The sequence below is a fragment of the Triticum urartu genome, chromosome 6 (assembly GCF_003073215.2).
Source record: "Triticum urartu cultivar G1812 chromosome 6, Tu2.1, whole genome shotgun sequence".
Taxonomy (NCBI): Eukaryota; Viridiplantae; Streptophyta; class Magnoliopsida; order Poales; family Poaceae; genus Triticum; species Triticum urartu.
The window spans coordinates 32,543,714-32,566,884 of NC_053027.1; the positions used below are offsets into that span (position 1 = coordinate 32,543,714).

Sequence of the window (23,171 nt, forward strand, 5' to 3'; positions counted from 1 at the left end):
CTCATTCGGAACATCCAAAACTTGCTTGATTTCCTGTCACACATATTCACCATAGCCCTTTCTAAAGAAGACGGAGAATTTATCTTTATTTATACGTTGACCCGAGGCAGAACAATACCTTTGCAGAAGGTCATCCACCCGTTTTGCCATCTCCGGTGTAGCATTAAAGAAAAGAAGGCTATCATCTGCAAAGAGAAGATGGTTTACCTCCGGTGCACCTGCTGCCACCGTAATGCCTTGTATCCTCTCTGTTGGAAGCATCAATTTCAACAAACATGAAAGGCCCTCAGCCGCCAGTAGGAAGAGATACGGAGATATGGGATCCCCCTGACTCAAACCACGCGATGGCGTGAAGTCTTATTGTTTCCCTCCATTGAAGATAACAGAAAAGGATACTGAAGAGACACACCGCATCACAATCTCTGTGAACTTTGGGCTGATTCCCAATTTCAACATAATCTTCTCCAAATAATTCCACTCTAAACGATCATAGGATTTCATCATATCGAGTTTCAGAGCACAGAACCTGTTTCCCTTGAGCTTCCTTGTTTTCATGTAGTGTAGGCACTCATATGCTGAGATACAATTGTCGGTGATTAGACGACCAGGTACAAATGCCGACTATTCTTCTGAGATGATATCGTGGAGAATAAGTTTGAGCTGATTGGCCAGGACCTTTGATGCAATCTTGAAGATCACGTTACAAAGGCTGATCGGTCGAAACTGTCCTAAGTTTTTTGGACTTGCAATCTTGGGTATTAAGACGATGAATGTTTTGTTTATCTCCTACGGAGAATCCTCTCCACTCAGAACACGTAGCACCATATCGGTTACCTCCTCGCCACATAGATTCCAATGCCGTTGAAAAAAATGTGCAGGGAAGCCGTCGGGTCCTGGAGCCTTTGTAGGAAACATTTAAAAGAGAGCCTCCTTGACCTCGGCGTTGGTGTAACGAGCCGTCAGAATATTGTTCATGGCATCATCCACTTTCCTTGGTATATGAGACATGACTTCCTCTATCCCAACCATATTCTCGGAAGCATACAAGTTACTATAAAAGCTCGTGGCCATACTAGCCATTTCCTGCTCATCTTTGCTTACAGAACCATCCGCCCACTGAAGTTCTATGATACGATTTCGGACCTTTCTTGCACTAGATTTGCGATGGAAGAACTTGGTATTACTATCACCTTCAGCCAACCATTGAATACGGGCTCATTGACGCCACATAATCTCCTCCCGCAGACATAACTCGGTCATCCAGGCTTCGACCCTTTTTTCTTCATCAGACGGGCCGACTCGGCTAGGCATAGCACGCAAGCACTGCATCTGCATGCGTAGAGCCCGAAGTTCCGACCGGACATCACCAAAAGTGGTGCGACCCTAGCGCTGTAGTGAGCCAGCGACCGAGGCCAGTTTGTGCGATAGATCAGCCACGGTCGACGCTCGGCCCGTAGCATTCCAAGCTTCGGTGACCACATCTCCAAATCTTGGGTCCCGCTCCCACATGCATTTGTAACGGAATTGTTTCTGTCGTGCTCTTACACTTGTATCCACTAGATCAGTCTCTAACAGTATTGGGCAGTGGTTGGACTTGGCTGCCGTGAGGTGTTCAATAGTGGCGAAAGGGAATAGTCCTGACCAACAAGCTGTCGCTAAAGCTTGGTCCAGACGAATTCTACAGTAATGACCACCAGCCACTTCTTCTCCCAAGTCCAATCTAGGCCCCGGTAACCAAGATAAGCAAGGCCACACACATCCACCGCTTCTCTGAATGCTTCGATCTGAGCACTATCCCGTTTGTTAGGACCATGTTGTTCATCAGCTCTCAAGATCTCATTCAAATCACCTATGCACATCCATGGGAGGGTACTTTTCCCCCTAAGTCTCGTCATTGTGTTCCATGTTTTAAACCTCAAACTTCTTGTTGCTTCTCCATAAAAACATGTCAACCTCCATTGGTCCCTGCCTGGTTCAGTAACCCAGGTGTTCACATGATACTCTGAATAGTTCTTTATTGCAACATCAAGAGAGTTTTTCCAGAAGATACAAATGCTGCCTCTACGACCAGTACTACCAACACCAAAACTGAAATCAAAACCTAAGGAAGAACGAAGACCCTCAACACGAGCCTTTTGTAACCGAGTTTCTGCTAAACAAAGGATAGATGGCGAGCTGATCTCAAGGAGATCACGGAGTTCGTGAACTATCGCGGGATCGCCCATCCCAAGGTAGTTCCAACTTAGTATTTTCATTGGGCCTGGCGGAACCCCTGGTCGGAGCCCGCCAATGTCCCCATCTTGTCATTGCTCTTCTTTAAGGGAGAGCAGCCCTTCCTTTGTTTCTTGAGGTCTCATGGTGAGACATACGCCGGAGGTAGCAGCGGGGTTGCACCCTGGACAGTGCCCGCCAGAGCCAAATTTTGAGCCTCAAATGATATTGCCGTAGAGCCCGGACGAATCATCAGTGCCGCTGCATTGGCACTCTCCGACATCGCTGCATCCAGGTTGCATCGAGCCCCCACTCCATCTCTGACCTCAGTCTCTGCTGCAGCCGTTTTGAGGGGGCTGGTCACATCGTCCTCCTCTGCCCCTGAATCTAGGCCTGCCTCCTGCGATGATCTCTTCCGGGGGGCGAGTTTTGGCGACGCTCTGGACCTGCACATCTTGCCCTGCCCCACCCTCGTCCCGCCACACAGCCACCCCGCGCCCCATGATCCCAGCTGGGCTGCTCCTGAGCTGCCTCCCTTCTTGTTGCTAGCATCCAGCTTCCCCACTGTTTGTTCTTCTCCTCCCAAACGCCATCACCGCATTCCTCATGATTGTGACCCATGAGACCGCACACCTTGCAGAAGAAAGGAATCTTCTCATACTTCACCGAAAGAAACTTCCTCCCCTCACCAGTAACATTCAGGGGCGTCACCCTCGTCAGCGGTTTATTCACCTGTATCCTCGACGAACCCTGACATAATCACCTTCGTAAAAGAGGCGAGGCGAGAGTTGTGTCTCCTTCATGCGACCAATATGGCGAGCTAGTTGATCCACTACTTCTGCTTTCTGGTACAGCTCCGGGATGTTGTGAATCTGGTCCCAAACATACATACCATCAAAGACGACAGAAGACGGCTCCTGCTTGCCGTCATAATCCTTGATAAGCATCCCCATCCCCCTAAACAGCCATGGACCTCAATGCACAACCTTCTTCCAATCACCTAGGTAAAACATCAGAAAGATGGAGAGATTTTCACCTGCCTCGCGATAAGTTGGCACACTAGCAAGCCTCCAGACTGACTTCAGCGTCTCGAACATCGCCGATCCACTAAACTGCCTTGTAGTGTTTACCTTCCCAATCGCAAGCCACTTCGCATCTGCTGCGTACTTATTCACCTCTTCTTCTCCCACCACAACATCATCAAGCTTATCATCCTGCAGATCCAGGTGTTTCAACATCTCCTCCAAGTTTCTCCCCGCTAGGCCTGCCGAAGACGACGACCCCTCGTGGCCCGCCATCTAGGTTATGGCTGCGACTTCGGGGAAACAACACAAGAAACCTGCGCGGAACCCTAGCCCCCTTGTGTCCCCGCAAATCAGGCGGCTTTCAAAGAGGATCAGTAGGGTTAGCCGACGATCGATCGGGATAAGACTCTAGACGATGACTAGATCACCGCCGCCAGAGGCGAAAACCCTAAGCGAGAGGGTAGAAGACCCATGCCTACGTAACGATTACGTTAAACCATTGGTAGGAGCGATGAATTGTGGGCTTTGCCTTAGAAAAAAACAAATGGATGAATGTGGGCTTTGATGTTCGTCTAGTGATGGGCTCTGACCGGCAGCGTGATTTCCCTTGACTGATTGCACACCCGCACCCACCCGCAGGAGGCGGAATGACGACGGCTAGCCTCCGCTTCCGCCGCCGCCTCTCTCTCCCCCTACCCAGCTCCCAGCCGCTGGAAGACGACGAACTGCTCTCCAAGATCCTCCTCCGCCTCCCCCCGCAGCCCTCCTCCCTTCCGCGAGCCTCCACCGTTTGCAGGCGCTGGTGCCGCCTCCTCCTCTCTGTCCCCGCTTCCGCATCCACCACCGCCGCAGCCCTTCCCTCCTCGGCTTCCTCGACGACTACCACAGCTTCACCTTCGAGCCAGCCCTGGACGCCCCCGACCGCCTCCCCCATGGACTCTTCTCCCTCAAGCTCGGCGACCCCTATGTGACCCTCGGATGGCGCCACGGCCTCCCGCTCTTCCTCCTCATGGCTCGGTCCCAGTTAGTTGTGTGGGACCCCGTCGCTGGTCACTAGCACCGCCTGTTCGTTCCCTCGGGGTTTCAGCTCGACCTGGAGATAGATTTCAGCGGGGCGGTGCTTCGCGCTGCTAGAGACGCCGGCGATCACTTCCAAGTGGTCCTCGTAGGCAGCAAACGGAAGCAACCCAGAAGAGCAATCGCCCGCGTTAACTCGTCGGAGACAGGCATATGGGGTGACCTCATCTCGGCGCCGCTTCCATTCGATGGCTTTTTTTGTTTTTACGAGCGAGCCCGCAGTGCTGGCCGGGGATTGCCTTCACTGGTCGATTTTTACGGCGGGGTCGCCAAGAAGTACTCTTGGGTTTGATTTGGATAGGCAGAGCCTAGCCCTGGAATTGCTTTTTTTAGAAAAGGAGGATGACCCCCGGCCTCTGCATTTGGGGGATGCATGCGGCCACTTTATTGATTATTCTCGAGAACCTTACAAAGTATTACAACAATACGCCTGAATCCGCCATCTTGACAACATATGCCACTACTCCTATCCAAATGATGAAAGGGGTGCTAGCTGGGCCAAATACCCAGACCACTCACCTAAGCCTATCATCAAAAGCCGGAAGCCCCAGCCAAGCCACATAACGGGTCTGGGGCACAGAACGGTGTGACGCACTCACATGTGTCGTCGCCGCCATCTTCCACAGGTCCGTCTTTAGATCAGATATTGAGGCTTCTACCTTGTCAGGCCACTCTGCCATCGACGCCACCATGACGCCAGACAACTTCCTCCTCCTGCATGAGTCCATCTCCGCGCATCGGGCACCAAGTCTCCACTGCACCAAGTTGCCGAGACCCGCTGCCATCAATGTTTCAGATGAAGCACCGCTCCACCAAAGAAGCCGCCCACTGGTCCCTCGATCCCGTGAACACCTCCAAGACTGACGCCCCCAAGAGGAAACAACACAATATAGCACCGCACTACTAGGGAAAAGCCTATACACAGAATTTTACCAGTAGCACTGTACAAAATCAAGCGCTGCTGCTACTTAGTAGCAGCGCACGTAAATAAACCGTGCTACTGCTATGACTTTAGCAGTAGCGTGTACTAGCGAAAAGCGCTACTGCTAAATTTGAACTGGGCGCACATGGCTAGCCCAACCTAGCAGTAGCGCGTATAATGGCCCAGCGCTACTGCTAATTTCCTTAGCTGCATCGCGCTTACGTGTAAAGCGCTGCTGCTAACGGAAATAAAATAAAGTGAAAAACAAGTAGAAAAGTAAATGAAAATGAAAGAAATAGAAAAAGGAGAAAGGGAAAAAATAAAATGTAAAGAAAAATAAAAGAAAAAAGGGAAAAAGGAGAAAGGAATAGCAGTAGCGGGTTCTGCAGAAAATCGCTATAGCTGCAGCGTGTATTCCAGAACGCGCTGTAGCTAACGTAGCAGTAGCGCCCTTTCCAGAACGCGCTACTGGTACTTCTGAGTTAACCATGCGGTTCGTCCTTCCCCACGGCCACTTCATCCCCCAAATCAACTCCACTCTCGCCGCCGCCGTCGCTCCTCGGCCGCCACGCGCTCTCCCCACGCCGCCCCCGACCCTAGATTCAACGCCGGCCCCGCCCCCGACCTCAACGCCGCCCGGACGCCGCCCCCGCCCCCCCGACCTCAACGCCGCCCCGGAGCCCCGACCACGACCTCGACAACGCCTGCTCCTCCCTCTCCCCTACCTCTGCCTAGGGTTTCTACCTCCATCAAATTAGTTAGGGTGGAAACGAATCGGATGCGGATGCGGCTCAAATGAGTTAGGGTTAATGTAAGGGTGGAAACGAATCAAATTTCTAAGATGAATCATAAAACAAGTAAAATTTGACCACTTATTTCACTTTATAGTTGGATAATTGGAATATCCGCTACCACTTTCCACCCCTATAGGTTCATCATATTAGATGGTAATTAGGGCAGTAGTTCTTAGGTACTAATTAGTTAGTAAGAACTAGGTACTAATTAGGTACTAGAATATTTTTATTTATAGTAAGTTTATTTTTAGTAAGAACTAGTTAGTAAGAACTTGTTGCTATTTTTTTAGTTAAAGCAATTTTCCCGCATCGACGTGGACGATGCCTATCCCGCATCCTCGTCGTAGAGTCGGCGGAGGACGACACCTGCTTGACCAGATGGGCCATGTCCGGGACTGGGCTCCGCCGGGGTGGTACTGGGAGGCGCTACCTACCGGGGGCGCAGGTTGGTGAGGAGCCAGCCTATCGTTGACCCGAACCTTCTTTGGTGGCGGTCGCATGGGCCAGTGACGGTCCAGAGGCTCGAGGACTCCGCGGAGGTGGTGCGTCACCGTGTCAGTGAGGAGGACGCGCACGTCCGTCGCTACTTGTTTGCGTTGGAGCACAGGTTCTCCAATACTTGGTAGGTTCTCCAGGGATCTCACTGGAGCTATGATCCCGTGATGGTTCCTTCTCTGTGGGTGTCCACCGCCCGCACCGATACCCGTCGTGTGCTAGGGTTTTAGTTGTACTAGTGATGTTATATGTATGACACTATTTGGGATGTATTAGTGATAATATTCGACGATGTACGGACGCATGAGATGATTTACTTTTGCTTATTGAATGCTTGCTAATTTGAGTCTTATAAGATATTTTGAAATGTATATCTTGTGTTGCTCAATATCCAAGTGGCCGGTCATGTTTGCAGGTTACACCTCCGAGTGGCCTATGTTTTGCCGGAGTGTTGATTCATTTCCGTTCCGGCAAATTTCAGGCGCTCGATATATCCTATTTTAGCAAAGGTCATGCCGGATTTTTCCGTGAATTTTGGCATGACTTTTGCCAGAATATGTAGGAAATATCGAGTGCCCCGGATTTGTGTGTTGAGTATCCTGGTAGTTGTCTTCTATCGATTTTCAATTAATGTTTTAACTAAGAACATAGGAAATGTCTGACGACAAAAAGGATTTCGGTATTTGCAAATACTGTGAAGATGAGCGCGGCCTGTGCGACGGAATCTTCCTAGATGATGATAGGCGCTTCAACATCAAGCTGGACGAGAACTTCGAAGTGGATACAGTAAGTCACAACAACAAGTCTTTTTTCGTAATTAAGCATGACATCTTCTTCATTTGCTTCAACTTATATTTTTTTACTATTCTACTAGCATATCCCCTGCCATGCAAGAGTTTTTGTATTGGATAAGATAGGTTTCAGTCATACTATGGAGGTAAAGAGAGTTTATTTGAAGCCCGAGCATGGTTATATTTTCCAGGCAAAATTATACAATTCAGACGGCTACACCTATTTTGGATGCAAAACATGGCGAGCACTATGCAAGACTTATGCATTTCAGCCTGATATGGTTATCACCTTTGATATTCGTCCGGAAGATGATATTGAAGGTAATACCGACATCTGGGTCGATGTGCAGACGCCTCCAGTTACACCAAAATGTAAGTTTCTCAACCATATTTATGTCTTTGATATTGTTTATTCAAAAATAGTTGACAACTAATTTGTATTGTCAGCTTATTTCGGTGCAAGCAAACATGTCCAGCGCTTGGTAGACAGGACCTACTACTGTCCCGGGGCTGAACTAAACTGCGAGGAGCTAAGTCATTATGTTTCATGGCTTGAGGATCTTGATACCGTCAAGACAAATTTTCTTCCCGGACTTAGAAATCTTAGTACTGAAAACGTGCGACCAATAGTGTTCATCATGAACTAGGGTCACATCTATTTAGGAAGGATGGTAAGATTTTTACTATTTGTCCTCAGTGCATCTTTTCCATACATTATTTGTGAAGCTAAACTTCATTGCTAAGTATGTGACCATACGATGTTCTTCAACAGGGGCTCCCGATGAATGTTGTGCCTTATGGGATCGAGACTAAAGGTACCATGAGTATTATTAGCTTATGGCCAAGATATCCTACATGTTACTTTAGTGCATTCAAGATCAGCGATGAATGCTTAATAGTGCAAGACTGGACCAGATATGTGATGGGGGAGCGCAGACAAGTACTAGGGGGCATCAAACAGATGTGCTACCCAAAATTAGGAGACATGTTCATCTACATGCTCCAACTTGATCAAGGAGGAGAGCTACACATGTTTTATGTTGTTTTACCTAAGAGAGAGCAGCGGGAGTGATTAGCTAGAAATGAGTTTGAGGATGATGATGTGCTACACTATTACTATGATGATAAAATAGCTAGTGTTGGTGGTAATGACTGATGATTATTATTAGCTAGTGTTAGTGGTGATTAAATAAATATTGTTGGTGCTAATGATTATGATGATGATTAAATAGCTTGTGCTGGCGGATTAGATTCAAGTGGAGGCAACATGTGGTGCACATCGAAAGTACTACTAGTCCAAACTAGATCAAGTTTGGATTAGTAGTATACTTTTGACATGCACCACATATTGCCTCCACTTGAACCTAATCCACCTTCATTTGACACACTGTTATGGACATAATGATGTAAATCTCATAACTGGTATTGTACCAATATTTGTACGATGGCACATAAATACACTAAAAAAAACAATACTAGTAGCGATGGAAAGAAAACACGCTGCCAGTAGTTACATTAGCAGCAGCGTGGGAGTGAACAAGCGCTGCAGCTATTTGTCCTAGCAGTAGCGCGTGCGGCACGCGTTACTGCTAAGCAATAGCTGTAGCGCCTTATTAGTAGCGCGCCTACCCACGCTACTAGTGAGCACAAAACCAGCGCTACTGCTAGGGTTTTCCCTAGTAGTGCCGCCGTCATCCGATCTACTGATCTAGGGTTTCCCCTGGAGATAGCAGATAGTGGCCTTAAACTTCTCCTCGGCGATGCCTTCAAGAAGGGAACGCCACATAACAGCGCCGTCACCGCCGGCCTTGGTAGCTAGCCAAAGGCAGGTTTTCACCCAGATCTATTCGAAGAGCCTCCATCAAGCATCGCGTGCACGGATCACCGGGCCGTGGTGCCTCGCCAGATCCATTGCAGATCAGCACCGCCACCACATGCCGGCTGTCCACCTCGCGCCGCTCGAAGAAGACACCACCCGGAGCGCCGGATTGCTGCTGCCACGAGCACGCCACGCCCACCAGAGCTCGTAAGGCCGACCCCCTCCTGCTCCCAAGGACGCGCTCCTCCAAGGAACGCAGAGTACTGCCATGCAGGTCGCCATGCGCCATCACAGGCAGTAGTACATCACCGAGCAGGAATGGCCGACCCCTCCGCCACCACCTACAACCCCCCACCGAGACCTGCCACCACGCCGCCGGATGCCATGGGCCGCGCAAGCCCGGGCCACCGCCGGTTCCCGCCGAGATCCGCTGCCCAGTCCCAACCGGAGCCACGAGGAGACGCCCCACCGCCGCCGTCAGCCTCACGATCTTTGCCCGGCGGCTTCCTTCGATGGCGGCGCGGGGCTGGGGGCGATTGGCCGATGGCGCACTAGGGTTAGGGAGGCACCCCCGAGTCTCCCTAGGCGAGAGCGATGCGGGGGGGGGGACCACCTAATCAGAGATGAAGAAATAAATCTTACTCACCTCTGATCAGATGTTCTTGTGTCCTGGAATTGCTGCCAGGGGACATGTATACCCCGGGCAGATTCACGGTCACGGTCATCCGAGCAGATGGTGGTGGGATGGGTTTCCTTTTATTGTCAGGTTTCCCCGCCCAACTATGGAGTATGGAGACCGATGGCGACGGTGTTGTGATATGGGAGCCGAGAAGAATTATTGAACTGGACAAGTTACTTGGACTAAATTCAAAGAAACAACCCCCGCAAATGATAGGGTATGCGGAGGAAAATAATTTGGTGTTCCTCTGGACAGTTGTTGGTGTCTTCATGGTCCATCTTGAGTCATTGTAGTTCAATAAGATCACCAAGGCAACCATCAGATCTTACTATCATCCATTTGAAACTGTCTATACTCCAGATACTAGTAGCATGCCTTTTACATTGTGAGTAGAACAAAGACGAGTTATTGTTTTCATAGTTGGCTGATTAAATGCCGTTCACATCCTTTCTTTGTTAGTACTGTCATATCACGTGCTCCTATTGTTGCTTGATGACCTCTTCAAGTCTTCAACATAAATTTCTCATACCTACACAATGTTGTTTCTAGTATTATTGCTTTATCGTTGAACCTGCAACTATCTGCTTCAACTCAGTGCTATGTAGGAAGAATAAGAACTATATGAACTTACTAGAGTGGTTTATACGATTCCTATGCATTCGTGAAATAATCAAATGGACCAACTATTTTGTTGATGCTATGGATTGACTGCAGATTAGTTAAACATGATATATACATAATATGAAAATATATGCAATGCACACAGAGATTGGTTAGTTCTGTAACAAATTAATAATTGGAAAAAAATCACTCTTGCTTGTCTACTGAAATATGCAACAGCTGTATCTCTATAATGCTAATGTTAGCACATAGATATAGCTACATTGTAGTTTTCTGTTCTTTTCAAGATGATGTACATAGTAGTTTTCAGTTGACCAGCTATACGAAAAATTTGCTTGAAGCTACTAAAATTTCGAATAAGTAGCTCAATTGGTACATTTTGAAGCTTAAAATCTAGTTAATTTTCTATCTTTCAATATTTAAATATTGTTATCTCTGCTGAGCTTGCTAACAATCTTAAATCCATAATAGTGACTTGGTTTCAAATTTACCAAATAATTGTTATTTTATCACTTGTAGTAGAGTCCTATTGCAAGTGTTTAATGAATTGAGTTTCTTTTGTCTTTTTAAATTACAGTTCCGAGTTGATCTAAGTATATTCTTTATGCATCCTCATATCTATTTGGCTTTCTCTTTTGGATCTCATTGGTCATTTAACTTATGTTTGTATAACAGGCATTGGTGGTGGACACGAGGGGGCTGAAGCTGTGATGCATCCCTGATGGATACGATGGAGACAATACTTAAAACGGTTATTCTGTTAGATGTGTTATTGTGATGTATCAGTCAAGCAAGTATATGCAAATTGAGGTATCTGAACTGTTCTTATACCAAAGTGCATCACTTTATTTTTTAGTACCATTTCTCAAGTACCAAATATCACCCACCTAGCGACCTCCCATCATCCTTTCATGGATTGCTGCATCCTGGATGATTTCTCCAGGGCCTGCTTCCTTGCATTCTTATAGTTGAGGAGTCTGTCATGTTAAGTGGTAGCAGAATGAAATACTTCCTCTTTCATGTGCTTAGTGAAAAACTTGAATACTCTTTCTTTGTTGTGGTTCATGTAATTGAGTGCTGGTAGATGGTCCAGTAACGATTGGTTTGAGCGAAGATCTGAGTGAGTGTGTTCTGGTTACCGCAGTCTCCTGGTATCTCTTGGTACAAATTTCCGAATGGACCAAATAATATCTTTTGTACTGAAATTTCTCGTCATAAAAAATCGATGGGCCAAAAGGATCATATATGCTTGCATTCCTTATCATCTTCTCTCATAGATTCACATTTCCTGTAGGTTTTTGAGTATAGTATAAATACATCTGGGTTAATAAATCCTGATGAAAAAATGCCTAACAGGCTATAAATGCAGCTTGACTGAAGATTATAAAAAAGGTCAGTTGCCGTATGTGCTTGCTGTTAGATGTGTATAGTCCCTTTTCGGTACATCCCCATTGTATAAGGGGTTTCTTGCACTTTACCACACATGTATATGTAATGGCCTTTGGCCCTAAATGAATACTAGTTTCTCATTATCCAACATGGCATCAGATGCCAGGCTAGCTCCTTCCTCCCGCACGATGCAACTCCGTGCGTCCAGTACCTAGTCTGCCCGCCGCCGGCCGTCTCCGTCCGTCACCGGCCGTCTCCTCCCTACACAAGTAGAAAAAGGACCAAATGTGAGACACATTAGTGCCGGTTTGATTTTAGCCCGGTACTAATGGTACCATTAGTGCCGGTTCGAACGGCTATGCATTAATGCTGGTTCGTGTTGAACCTTTAGTACCGGTTCGTGCCACGAATCGGTACTAAAGGGGTGATGGCAGGCTGGCGTCAGGCCGGGGCCCCACGATCACCTTTAGTACCGGTTCGTGTCACAAACCGGTACTAAAGGGATAACCTTTAGTACCGGTTTGTGCCACGAACCGGTAATAAAGGGGTCTGACCTATAGTACCGGTTTGTGACACAAACCGGCACTATAGGGCAATTTTCAAACTCTACCCCCCCTCGTGTGTCTCCATTTCAGTTCTGAAAAAATCAAAAGAAAATGATAAAAACTTCAAAAAATAAAATCCTTCGAGAGGTAGTTATATTACTACATCTACTAGTTAGGAAAATTTGAAAACTTAAATTTGGACATGTTTTGCAAAAAGTGTAGGGAAAATGTAAAACGGCTATAACTTTTGCATACAATGTCAGAAAAAAATGTATAATATATCAAAAAATTCAGCACGAAAATCCGCATTTGATGGAGACCGCCTACGGCCTGTTTGCAATTTTTTAGAATCCTCAAATTCCAAAACGAGAAAAAAGATATGGTCAAATTTCAGTTTTTTTAAAAAAAAATTGGTTAAATCTGGTCAAACTACTTATTCAAGAAGTATTAATGTTACTACATAATTATTCAAGAATATTAGTGTTACTAAATAATTATTTCAATTTTTTAAATTTTGGTCAAATCTGGTCAAACTATGGTCAAACTTATTTAAGAAATATTAGTGTTACTAAATAATTACTGTTTTTTAGAATAATAGTTTCAAAACTCAAACGGTGAAACATGTGACCTAATGCTCAAGCTAAACTATTGAGGGTTAATAGGATTGACAGCTTACATTTGTCAGGAAAACAACAAGTGCAGACTTGGAATGTAGGGGGAATAGAACTCCGAAGTTAAGCGTGCTCAGGCTGGGGGAGTGAGAGGATGGGTGACCGGCCGGGAAGTCAGGCGATTTGGAATGAGTGATCCACACTTGCGCAGTTAAGAGAGGTGATTAGAGACTAAATCATCAAATAATTCAGAAAAATTAAAAATCGAAAAAAATCAAATTTTTTTTCCAAAATTTTCAAAAAAAAATTCAAAAAAAAACCCTTTAGTACCGGTTGGTAACACCAACTAGTACTAAAGGTCCCCCATACCAGGGCGCGAGCTCACGCCACGTGGTGGCACTTTAGCGTTGATTCGTGCCGAACCGGTACTAAAGGGGGGGGGGCTTTAGTGCCCACCCCCTAGTGCCGGTTATGGAACCGGCACTAAAGGCCCTTACGAACCGGCGCTAAAACTCCGTTTTCTACTAGTGCTAGCCCGACCGGATTCGTCACCCCGCTGCCTCGCTCCGCCCACGTTCGTCTTCTCTAGCCGCTGCTTCCTCTCCGTCAGGCTGCAGCCGCCTCAGGTCAGTCCGGCTGCTGCTGCTCCTGCTTGGGGACCGTCGTCGTTGCCTCCAGGCCCGTCCGGCCGCTGCTGCCTCTGGCCCGACCGGCCGCCGTCGCCCTAGGCCCGTCCAGCTGCTGCTGCCTCTGGCCCGACCGGCCACCGCCACCCCAGGCCTGCTCGGCCGCCGCTGTGGCCCGCCTGGTTGCTGCCCCCTTGGCCCGCCTGGTTGCTGCCGCCCAGGCCGGTTCCCTCTAGGAAGCAGGTGCATCCTCCCCCCGCAAGCGATTCCCTGCCTCGATTCAGATCGAGCGTGATCTTCTGGCTAATCCCGATCCCTCCAGATCGGGTCTCCTGCGTTGACTCCAAAAAAAGAGCTTATCATGTCGTCTTCAGGCTATGTTGCTGCTCTTCGGTACTCGGTGATTTTCGATGGCACCAACTACGCTGAGTTCTGGGTTTCATGCTCATCCATATGCGCGGTCTTCTTCTGTGGGGTGTTCTCTCTGGCGAGGTCCCCTGTCCGCCATGAACTGTTGCTCCCGTGGCTCCTACCCCGCCGGTGCCCCCGGTTCTTGCCGTTGATGCTTCCCAGGCTGATCAAGATGCAGCCAAGGCTCTTGATGATGCTGCAGTTGATGCTTATGATCAGCAGGTATCCACCTATTCAGATGCTCTTTCTGTCTACCGTGATTATCTGTCTGCCTACACTCAGTGGTGCAATGATGATGCCCGTGCTGCTGCTGTTCTCACTGCGAGTGTCCTCCCTCAGTTTGCTTTGGAGTTCATGGGTCTCGGCACAGTTGCAGCGATGTGGTCTTATATTTGTCAGCGCTATCAGCCCTTTGGTGATGCTCTTTACTTATTGTTGGTGCGTTAGGAGCACGCTCTTCAGCAGGGTGACTCGTCTGTTGACGAGTTCTACACACAGAGTTCTGCCATCTGGCGCCAGCTTGACTCTCTTTGGACAGTTGTTTGTGGATCTTGCCGCTACTGTCAGACTATGCGGGCCGACTTGGAGTTTCAGCATGTCCATGAGTTTTTATCTCGCCTCCGCTCTGAGTTTGAGCCTTGACGTGCTCATCTGCTTGCTCGTGGTCGTATTCCTATCTCGGAGGTACTTGTTGAGCTTCGTGCTGAGGAGACTCGCCTTCGTTCTGCTGGGTTGTTTGTGGTTCCTTCTGTGTTGGCTGCCCGAGCTCCTGTGTCGTCTGCTCGTCTTACTGCTCCATCGGTGTTGCCCACACCTTCAGGGGGGTGGGGTGGGTCGCCCTCCTTATGTTGAGAAGGGTCGGTCGCGCCGTGACACCTTATGTGACTACTGCTCCAGGCCAGGTCACCCAGAGTCTGGTTGTCGTCAGAAGCAGCGCAACTAGAGGCGCTCCTCTTCCAGTGGGACTCCCGTGTCGTCATCGACTCCTTCACTCGTTGACCAGGATATTGTGCGGCTCAAGCGCCTTCTGGCTTCCTCCAGATCTTCATCGACGAGTTCTGCTGCTGCTGTGCACTACAAAAAAAGACACATCCGTGACATTTTGGGTCGAACGATTTTTTTTTTCTGTCATACATATGACACTTATATGACGACAATTGTGACAAAACCCAGAATCATCATAGATGTGGTGGGCTCCTACTTCTATGACAAAAAAATCATGACAGAAAATGGGCTTTTCGTCCTGGGCGGGCCGGAGACGCAGCTGCATGACATTCTTTGGGCCGTCCATGACGGAAAAAACCGTGGTAGAAGCGAGGGGGAGGAAAATTTCGGGGAGTTCCCGGTTACGGTGGGAGGACGGGGCCGAGCGATGCGCGTTTCTCTCGTACATGTACGCACGTGTGTGCGAGGCGTTGGCTCTAACCGAACCCGAGCGAGGCATTGGGCTCTAACTGAACCCGAGCGATTGCACTGCAGGCTACACGTTATTGAACCCGAGCGATTGATCGATGGCTATTAACTAAACCCGATCGAGCGATTCCTTCGCTACTGCTGCTAACTGAAGCCGATCGATGCTGCCTCTGGGATGAACAGTGAGTGTTGCGGGGGGGGGGGGGGGGGGGGGGGGGGGGGGTGGTGTTGCATCTGGATGAACAGGACCCCGTGGTGTGGTGGAGGGCTGGATGAACAGTAGACGGTGGAGGGGTGCCTGTGGAGGAGTGGTTGAACAGGACCCCGTGGTGTGGAGGGCTGGATGAACAGTAGACGGTGGAGGGGTGCCCGTGGAGGGTTGGTTGAACAGTAGCCGGTGGAGTAGCACGCGGTGGAGGCTGGATGAACAGGAGCCCGTGAAGGCTGGAGGAGGTCGATGGTAGCCCGTGGAGGCTGGAGGAGGTCGACGGTGGAGATGAACAGTATCCCGTGGAGTCCCATTTTATGGTACGCCACACCCCTCCCGATGAACAGGACCCCCGTTTCGACCGTAGGAGGTCCAATTCGTCCGTTTTGCGGTACGCCACACCCCTCCCGATCAACAGGACCCCCGTTTCGACCGTAGGAGGTCCGTTTCCTCCGTTCTGCGGTACGCCAGTCTCATTTCCATCGCCTGTTCCATCTAAGCCCTCCTGATGAACATTACCACACATTCCGTTCCGACCCAGCCGGTTAGCTCCCACGCGTTCCGTTGCCTCCCGATGAACATGACGCATTCCGTTGCCTCCCGATGAACACGACGCATTCCGTTGCCTCCCCATGAACACGACGCATTCCGTTGCCTCCCCATGAACACGACGACGACGTTGTTTCTCCGTTCCGACCCAGCCATGTACACGAGCCCTCGCCGTACGTATGCGCGAGTAGGCGTTTGAGACCCCGCCTGTATGTACACATACGTGGCCGTATTTTCTTTCTTGCACCCTGGCCGCTGTACGTACGTGTACATGCTACGTGCGCGCCTCTACTACGACACGTGCACGCCTCTACATCCACCAGTATATATGTACGTACACGTTCGCGACCAGAATGACAACGCTACGTACGCTTCGACCAGGTGGGTCCCGACTGTCAGGCACTTCCTTGCATGCGAAGATGTAGCTGGTGGGTCCCAGCAGTCAGGGGGGCGAATCATTTTTTTGTCCGGACGCACTTCCTTGCGTGCGAAGATGTAGCTGGTGGGTCACAGCAGTCAGGGGGGCGAATCATTTTTTTGCCCGGACGCACTTCCTTGCGTACGAAGATGTAGCTGGTGGGTCCCAGCAGCCAGGGGGAAACGTTTTTTCGCGAAAAGTGGCCCGTCCGGTGGGTCCCAGCTGTCAGGTGGAGGAATCATTATTTTTTGCATAATAAGGAGGCACTTCCTTGCTGCGGCCGTGGACCCAGCTGCCAGCCTCTCCATGTACAGTCCACGTCCGATGGAAGTCGTTCCTTGACCACGTTGACCACGCCGCGCCGAGAGCACCAGGGCGGTGGACGATGGAGAGGCATAGGAAGGGGACGACATGGAGCCTGGGAAGACGTGGCAGTGGAAGCCCGTATGGAGAGGAGTACGAGGGTTCATTGGTTCGGCTGCGGTATGAGGCTACCGTCGCCGAAGGGCCTGTCCAGCGGTGGGAATAGTAGGGGGCAGTGAGGCCTCCGCGGCAGCACATCCGACCACGGGAGGCAGGAGCATGCGGCACGACCGGCGCTGCCTTGGGCGGCTGGAGCAAGGAGACCAGAGGTTGAAGAAGCACTACGGCCGTTGGATGGACATCGTACGGTCACTGGAGCTAGAATTGTTTATATTGACTAAGTTGACAAAGCCCTCCATCCCCGCAAACTTAGTAGGCCCACAAGTCAGCCTCCCACCAAGGTGGGTCCCAGCTAGCAGGGGGGTATTCATTTTTTTGTGCGTAATAAGGAGGCACTTTCTCCATCATGCTCCAAATCTACCCCTCACGCTCCAAATTCCACCTCGATTCCTCAAACGACGTCGCCCAGTCATGTCCTTTATCCATCACCAGTCCTGCCACCCTCCTCCTCTCTGGTCACCATGGCGAACTATCCGCTCAACCCAGTGCCATTCCTGCCACCAGGCTTCGCCGTCGAACCAGGCCTGGCGAACCGCATCGTCCACGGAGGGATGGTGGTTGGCCCTATCCCACCCCTCAACCACGATTATCTGGCGATTGCGGAGGCAAGCCAGTATGTTCCCCTCCACCGACATGCGGCCATCTGCCATGCTGTCCAAGATCTGCTCCAGGAAGCTCAGATCTTCACAACTGAGGTCAGCGATCATCCCTTTGGCATTGGGATATTTGGTTTTATCGACTCTTTCATCCGTGATACTGCTGTGGCCACGCCTCTTGAGATTGAAGATGAGGATCTCCTCATAACATTTGTGCCACATAATGAAGCTCTCAACCGCCGCACTACCACCTTTGGGCCGACAATTTGGTTAATGTATTTCGGGTTCCCATATGATTACCAGACAGATTATTACATTAACAAGTCACTTGGGGTTTTTGGATCTCTCATTTCCTGGTATAATCCGCACCAAGACCGCCGGTTCATGTTGATCAAAGCTCAAGTGATTCATCTCTGTCTCATTCCCAAAAGCTTTGTGGTCTGGCAGTTAGGAGGAGCTAGGGATTGTTGGACAGTTCAGATAACCATTCTGCGCAGTAACGACTAGAATGCACTGTTGCCTGAAGTTCCACCCGCTGGTGAGGAGTCCCCGCCGCCTGATGGAAACCCTCATCCGCAGTTCGGACCAGATCTCACTGTCGAACAACTCTATCAACATCAAGTTCATAACTGGTTAGTCCAAAATGCAGCCCCCAATGAAGCCCATGCCCCCTAGTTCAGAATGCGGGTTGGGGTGCTTGGCCTGAAGAACCTGCTCCGCCTGCTCCTCCGGTGGTTATGCCTCCGCATTTGATGAACTACCAAGCTTGGCTCAATGCTCAGGGGCTCACTTTCCAGGATGGTGTTACTCTGGAGAACAACCTTGTTGATAATGCTGCTGATGCTTGGAATGATTCCATAACTGTCTCGGATGACTCCAGCACTAATAATTCGGATTTTTCTATGATCATCTTGAAGAACGAGCAGGTCACCCCTCTTATGCAACCTGACCTGGTTACTATCACCGTGGATGTGCATAGTCAGGGGATTCACTTTGGACTGTCGACCCAAGGTTCCAGTCTACTTGAACTTTTGCTGACTGATCCTATTCCTCGCCAGCAACTGAATGCTTCTATCTTTTTGGCTCTTCGCCCTCTGCTGGCCACCATGGGACCTTGGAACCAGGGATATGGTCTGAGACAGGATAACTTTCATGTGGAAATTCAGGTTTCTGAATCTGATGAGGAGCTTCACTTTATCTCTGTTCCTCATCCCGACAACCTGCCTGCTTGTTCTTCGTAGGTCATCATTCAGGAGATACCTGACACTGAGCCTGCATCGTTCATGCCGCCTGATGTTGCTCCTGATACTTTGGCTCTCCCAACTGTTGCTGCTGATCAAGATATAGTTATCCCTGGTATGCCTAAACCTGAAGATGTTATGTCTGAATCTGAAACTGCTCTGCACAGTCTGCCTCCAGCTTCTGAACAGATTCCAGTTGTTCCCGCTGCGGTTGATGGTGTTGATTCTATGGCCAGTCTCATTGACCCTCAAGCTTCTAATGCACTGCTGCCTTCTTCTAGGGCCAGAAAGGGTAAAGATCCTGTTCCCATTGACACTTCTTCGCTCAGACGTAGCACTCGATCCAACAGGTACGATGGGTTTTGGGTTAATATCCATGATGAGTCTCGCCCTTCCAAGTCAAGGTGAAGCCTAGGGTGGTGCCCTCTGTGTTGCCTCGTGTTGCTACGTCCGATGAAAAGAAGGCTGAGTGCGAGATGCCACGTCCTACATCCATCACCACCATGCCGAATGTTGGTACATAGCTCTGTGCCATCCCCGCTGAGGAGCTCACGGAAGACATTCTTACTGCAGGAGACGATGGAGCTACCTCAGCCTCCTCTCCCTAGCTCTTATGCTATCTGTTAGTCCATGGTTCTTTTGCATAATTGGAACGTTCTTTGCTGGAATGTCCACGGTTTAAATTCGCCCAAAAACATTTAGCTCTTTCAAACGCGATCAACTCTTCTGGCTGTGCCGTTATTTGCCTTCAGGAATCTAAAATGCAGCACTTTGACGCGTCTATGCTTAAAATCCTTTGCCCTAAGCGTTTTGATTCTTTTGCTTTTGTTCCGGCGATTGGTGCGTCTGGTGGTATTATCACGATTTGGTGTAGCCATGTTTTTGATGGTATGATATTTATGTCTGAACAATTTGCGCTGGGGGTGGAATTTTCTTCCAAACAATTGGCTTAGAGATGGAAGCTAGTTAATATTTACGGTCCTTGCCAGGGCGATCAACGTACTTCTTTTACCAATTGGCTTTTTGATCGGGATATCCCCCTACTGAGGATTGGCTCTTGCTTAGAGATTTTAATTATATTCGTTCGCCAGAAAATCGCAACAAACCTGGAGGTGATGTAAACGACATGTTTATTTTCAATGATTTCATACGCGAGCGATGCCTTATTGAATTACCCATTAAAGGTTGTAATTTCACGTGGTCGAATATGCAACAGAACCCCCTCCTTGAACAACTTGATTGGTTCTTTACATCACTTAATTGGACGACCACATTCCCTAACACTCTTGTTATGCCTCTTGGACGGCCTATTTCTGACCACATACCATGCAATGTCTCCATTCAAACCTCCATTCCTAAAAGTAGATTGTTTAGGTTTGAAACTTTTTGGGTTGCACATCCGAGCTTCTTTGACGTTGTCTCACAAGCATGGAACAAGCCTATCAAACATGGGAGAAATATTAATGGGGCTGCCAGCTTGTGCCAAAAACTAAAGAATCTTCGACATGCTCTCAGCCGTTGGAGTAAACGTATTTCACGTGTGAAAATTGCCATTGAAAATACCAACAAAGCCTTGCTGGAGATTGATTATATAGCCGATAAGAGCTCATTGACAATACCTGAGGGGAATTTTCAGCGTATCCTTAAGAACCATTTGCTTAGTCTTCTTCAATACCAGAAGGAGTACTGGAGAAAATGTTGCACCATTCGTTGGATTAAATTCGGGGATGAAAACTCCAAATTTTTTCAAGCTGTCGCCACTGAAAGGTACAAGAAAAACTGTATTTCAAGTCTGAAATCTGAAGATGGTATTAGCCATGATGACCACGCGAGCAAGGAGTCCATCTTGTTTGAGGCCTTTAAAAAACGCTTGGGCACAGCCAAGGTTCCGCAAATGAAATTCAATATTTCAAATATGCTTCGGTCTCAGGTTGATTTTGACAGCCTCACTATTCCATTTATGCACGAAGATATTGACGCTGCGATCAAGGAAATGCCGCCGGATCAGGCCCCTGGCCCAGATGGCTTTAACGGTGCGTTCTTGAAGGCATGCTGGCCCATAATCAAACTGGACTTCTATCGGCTCCGTGAGGAGTTCCATCAGGGGACGCTAAACCTTGAAAGCCTCAACTATGGGTACATTACTTTGATCCCCAAAACTAGGGCTCCGAAATCTGTCAACGATTTTCGTCCAATCACATTACTGAACTGCTGCCTTAAACTGATCACCAAAATTCTAGCCAATAGATTGCAGAGAGTGATCCTGAAAATTGTTCATAAAAACCAATATGGGTTCTTGAAAGGACGATCCATCCATGACTGTCTTGCTTGGGCCTTTGAGTATATACACCAATGCCAAGCTTCAAAACGCGAGATAGTTCTCCTCAAACTGGATTTTGCCAAAGCGTTTGATACGGTGGAACACGCGGCCATCATTCAGATCATGAAGAGCATGGGGTTCAATGACAAATGGATTTCTTGGTTCAACAACATCTCCTCCTCTGGGAAATCTTCAGTGCTGCTCAATGGCGTACCGGGGAAACAATTCTGGTGCAAGTGTGGGATTCGGCAGGGGGACCCTCTCTCCCCTCTCATCTTTGTCCTGGCACCGGACCTTCTTCAAACTACAATTAATGCAGCCTTAGCTGATAATCTTTTGCAACTGCCTATCCCCTCGGCTGAGCCATCTAACTACCCGGTCATTCAGTACGCAGACGACATGATTATCCTCTTGCCAGCATGTTTGGATCAAGCGACACGTTTGAAAACTATCCTCATAGACTATGCTGACTCTGTTGGTCTACACATCAATTTCTCCAAGTCTACTCCGATCCCTATTAATACCCCTGCCGACAAATGCCGTGACATTATAAATATCTTTGGATGTACCACTGCGTCTATGCCGTTCACCTACCTTGGTCTACCTCTTGGTACTACTAAACCCACTATCTTAGACATGACCCCCTGGATCTGCAAAGCCGAGTGCAAGATCGCGGCTACCATGTCGCTCATGTCCTACGCAGGCAAATTGGCTCTGATGAACTCACTTGTCACGTCTCTGGCTATCTATCCCATGGGTGTTCTCTGACTCCCTAGAAAAATTATTGAACAATTGGACAAGATTCGGCGACATTGCCTCTAGATCAAGGAAACAGATAATGGTGAGAAGTGCAACTCTTTGGCTGCCTGGGACATGGTTTGTCTCCCTAAGGAGAAAGGTGGCTTGGGCTTTCTCAATCTCAAAGTCCAAAATGATGCTTTGCTGCTCAAACTTCTACAAAAATTCTACAACCAAATGGACATCCCTTGGGTTAGTTTGATTTGGAACACCTACTATGTGGCCACCATCCCGCATGCATCCCCACCTTGTGGCTCTCATTGGTGGCGTGAATTGATCAAGCTCATGCCAACGTACCGGGGTGTTACCAAGGTCCAAATTCGTAGCGGAGAGACGACCCTTTTTTTGGAAAGATGACTGGTGTAATCACATCCTCGAGGAGCAATTCCCTAGGGCCTTCTCTTATACTATTGGAGAGGATGCCTCGGTTCGTAGTATGCTTACTATATCCGAAGTCCGTGAAGCTTTTCACCTCCCCCTCTCAACTCAAGCCCATGATGAATTTAGAAGGATCCCAAATGTGGTCTCCTCCACTACTCTCTCAGATGAGAGAGATGTTTGGATATGCACCTAGCGCTCGGCCACATTCAAGACTACGGCGTACTACAAATTTTGTTTCCGAGAGCTTCAAGTACACGAGGCGTTTCGTTGGCTCTGGAAAGTTAAAAGTGTCCCCAAGATCAAAGTTTTCGATTGGTTTCTTCTGGTTGATCGTATCAACACTCGCAATATGCTCAGCAGGAGGCACTACAACATTGGGACCAACCTGGACTGTCTCATTTGTGGTGAACACATAGAAGAAACCCTTGAGCATCTCTTCTTTCGCTGCACATTTAGCACACGGTGCTGGCTCAAGCTCAATATAACCTGGCCTGCTACAGGAGATCGGCTGCATATGATGAAACACCTTAAGACAGGGAATGAACGTAAGATGATCATGGACATCTTCCTGGTTGCTACGTGGAGTCTGTGGAAGGAAAGAAATAATAACTATTTTAGGAAGGTGACCCCTTCGGTTGACAGTTGGCAAGCCAGGTTTAAAAAAGACTTTGCCAACGTTGCTTTTAGACTCCCTGAAGATAAGAGGCACCTCATCTCTGCCATCCTAGCTTCTATCCCCTAACTAGAT

At 48.6% G+C, this 23,171-nt stretch overlaps 1 pseudogene; it reads left to right on the forward strand.

Annotated features, from left to right (window-relative positions):
* The first annotated feature begins 3,883 nt into the window (after positions 1-3,883).
* LOC125516477 lies at positions 3,884-4,747 on the forward strand (annotated as a pseudogene).
* The last annotated feature ends 18,424 nt before the right edge of the window (positions 4,748-23,171 follow it).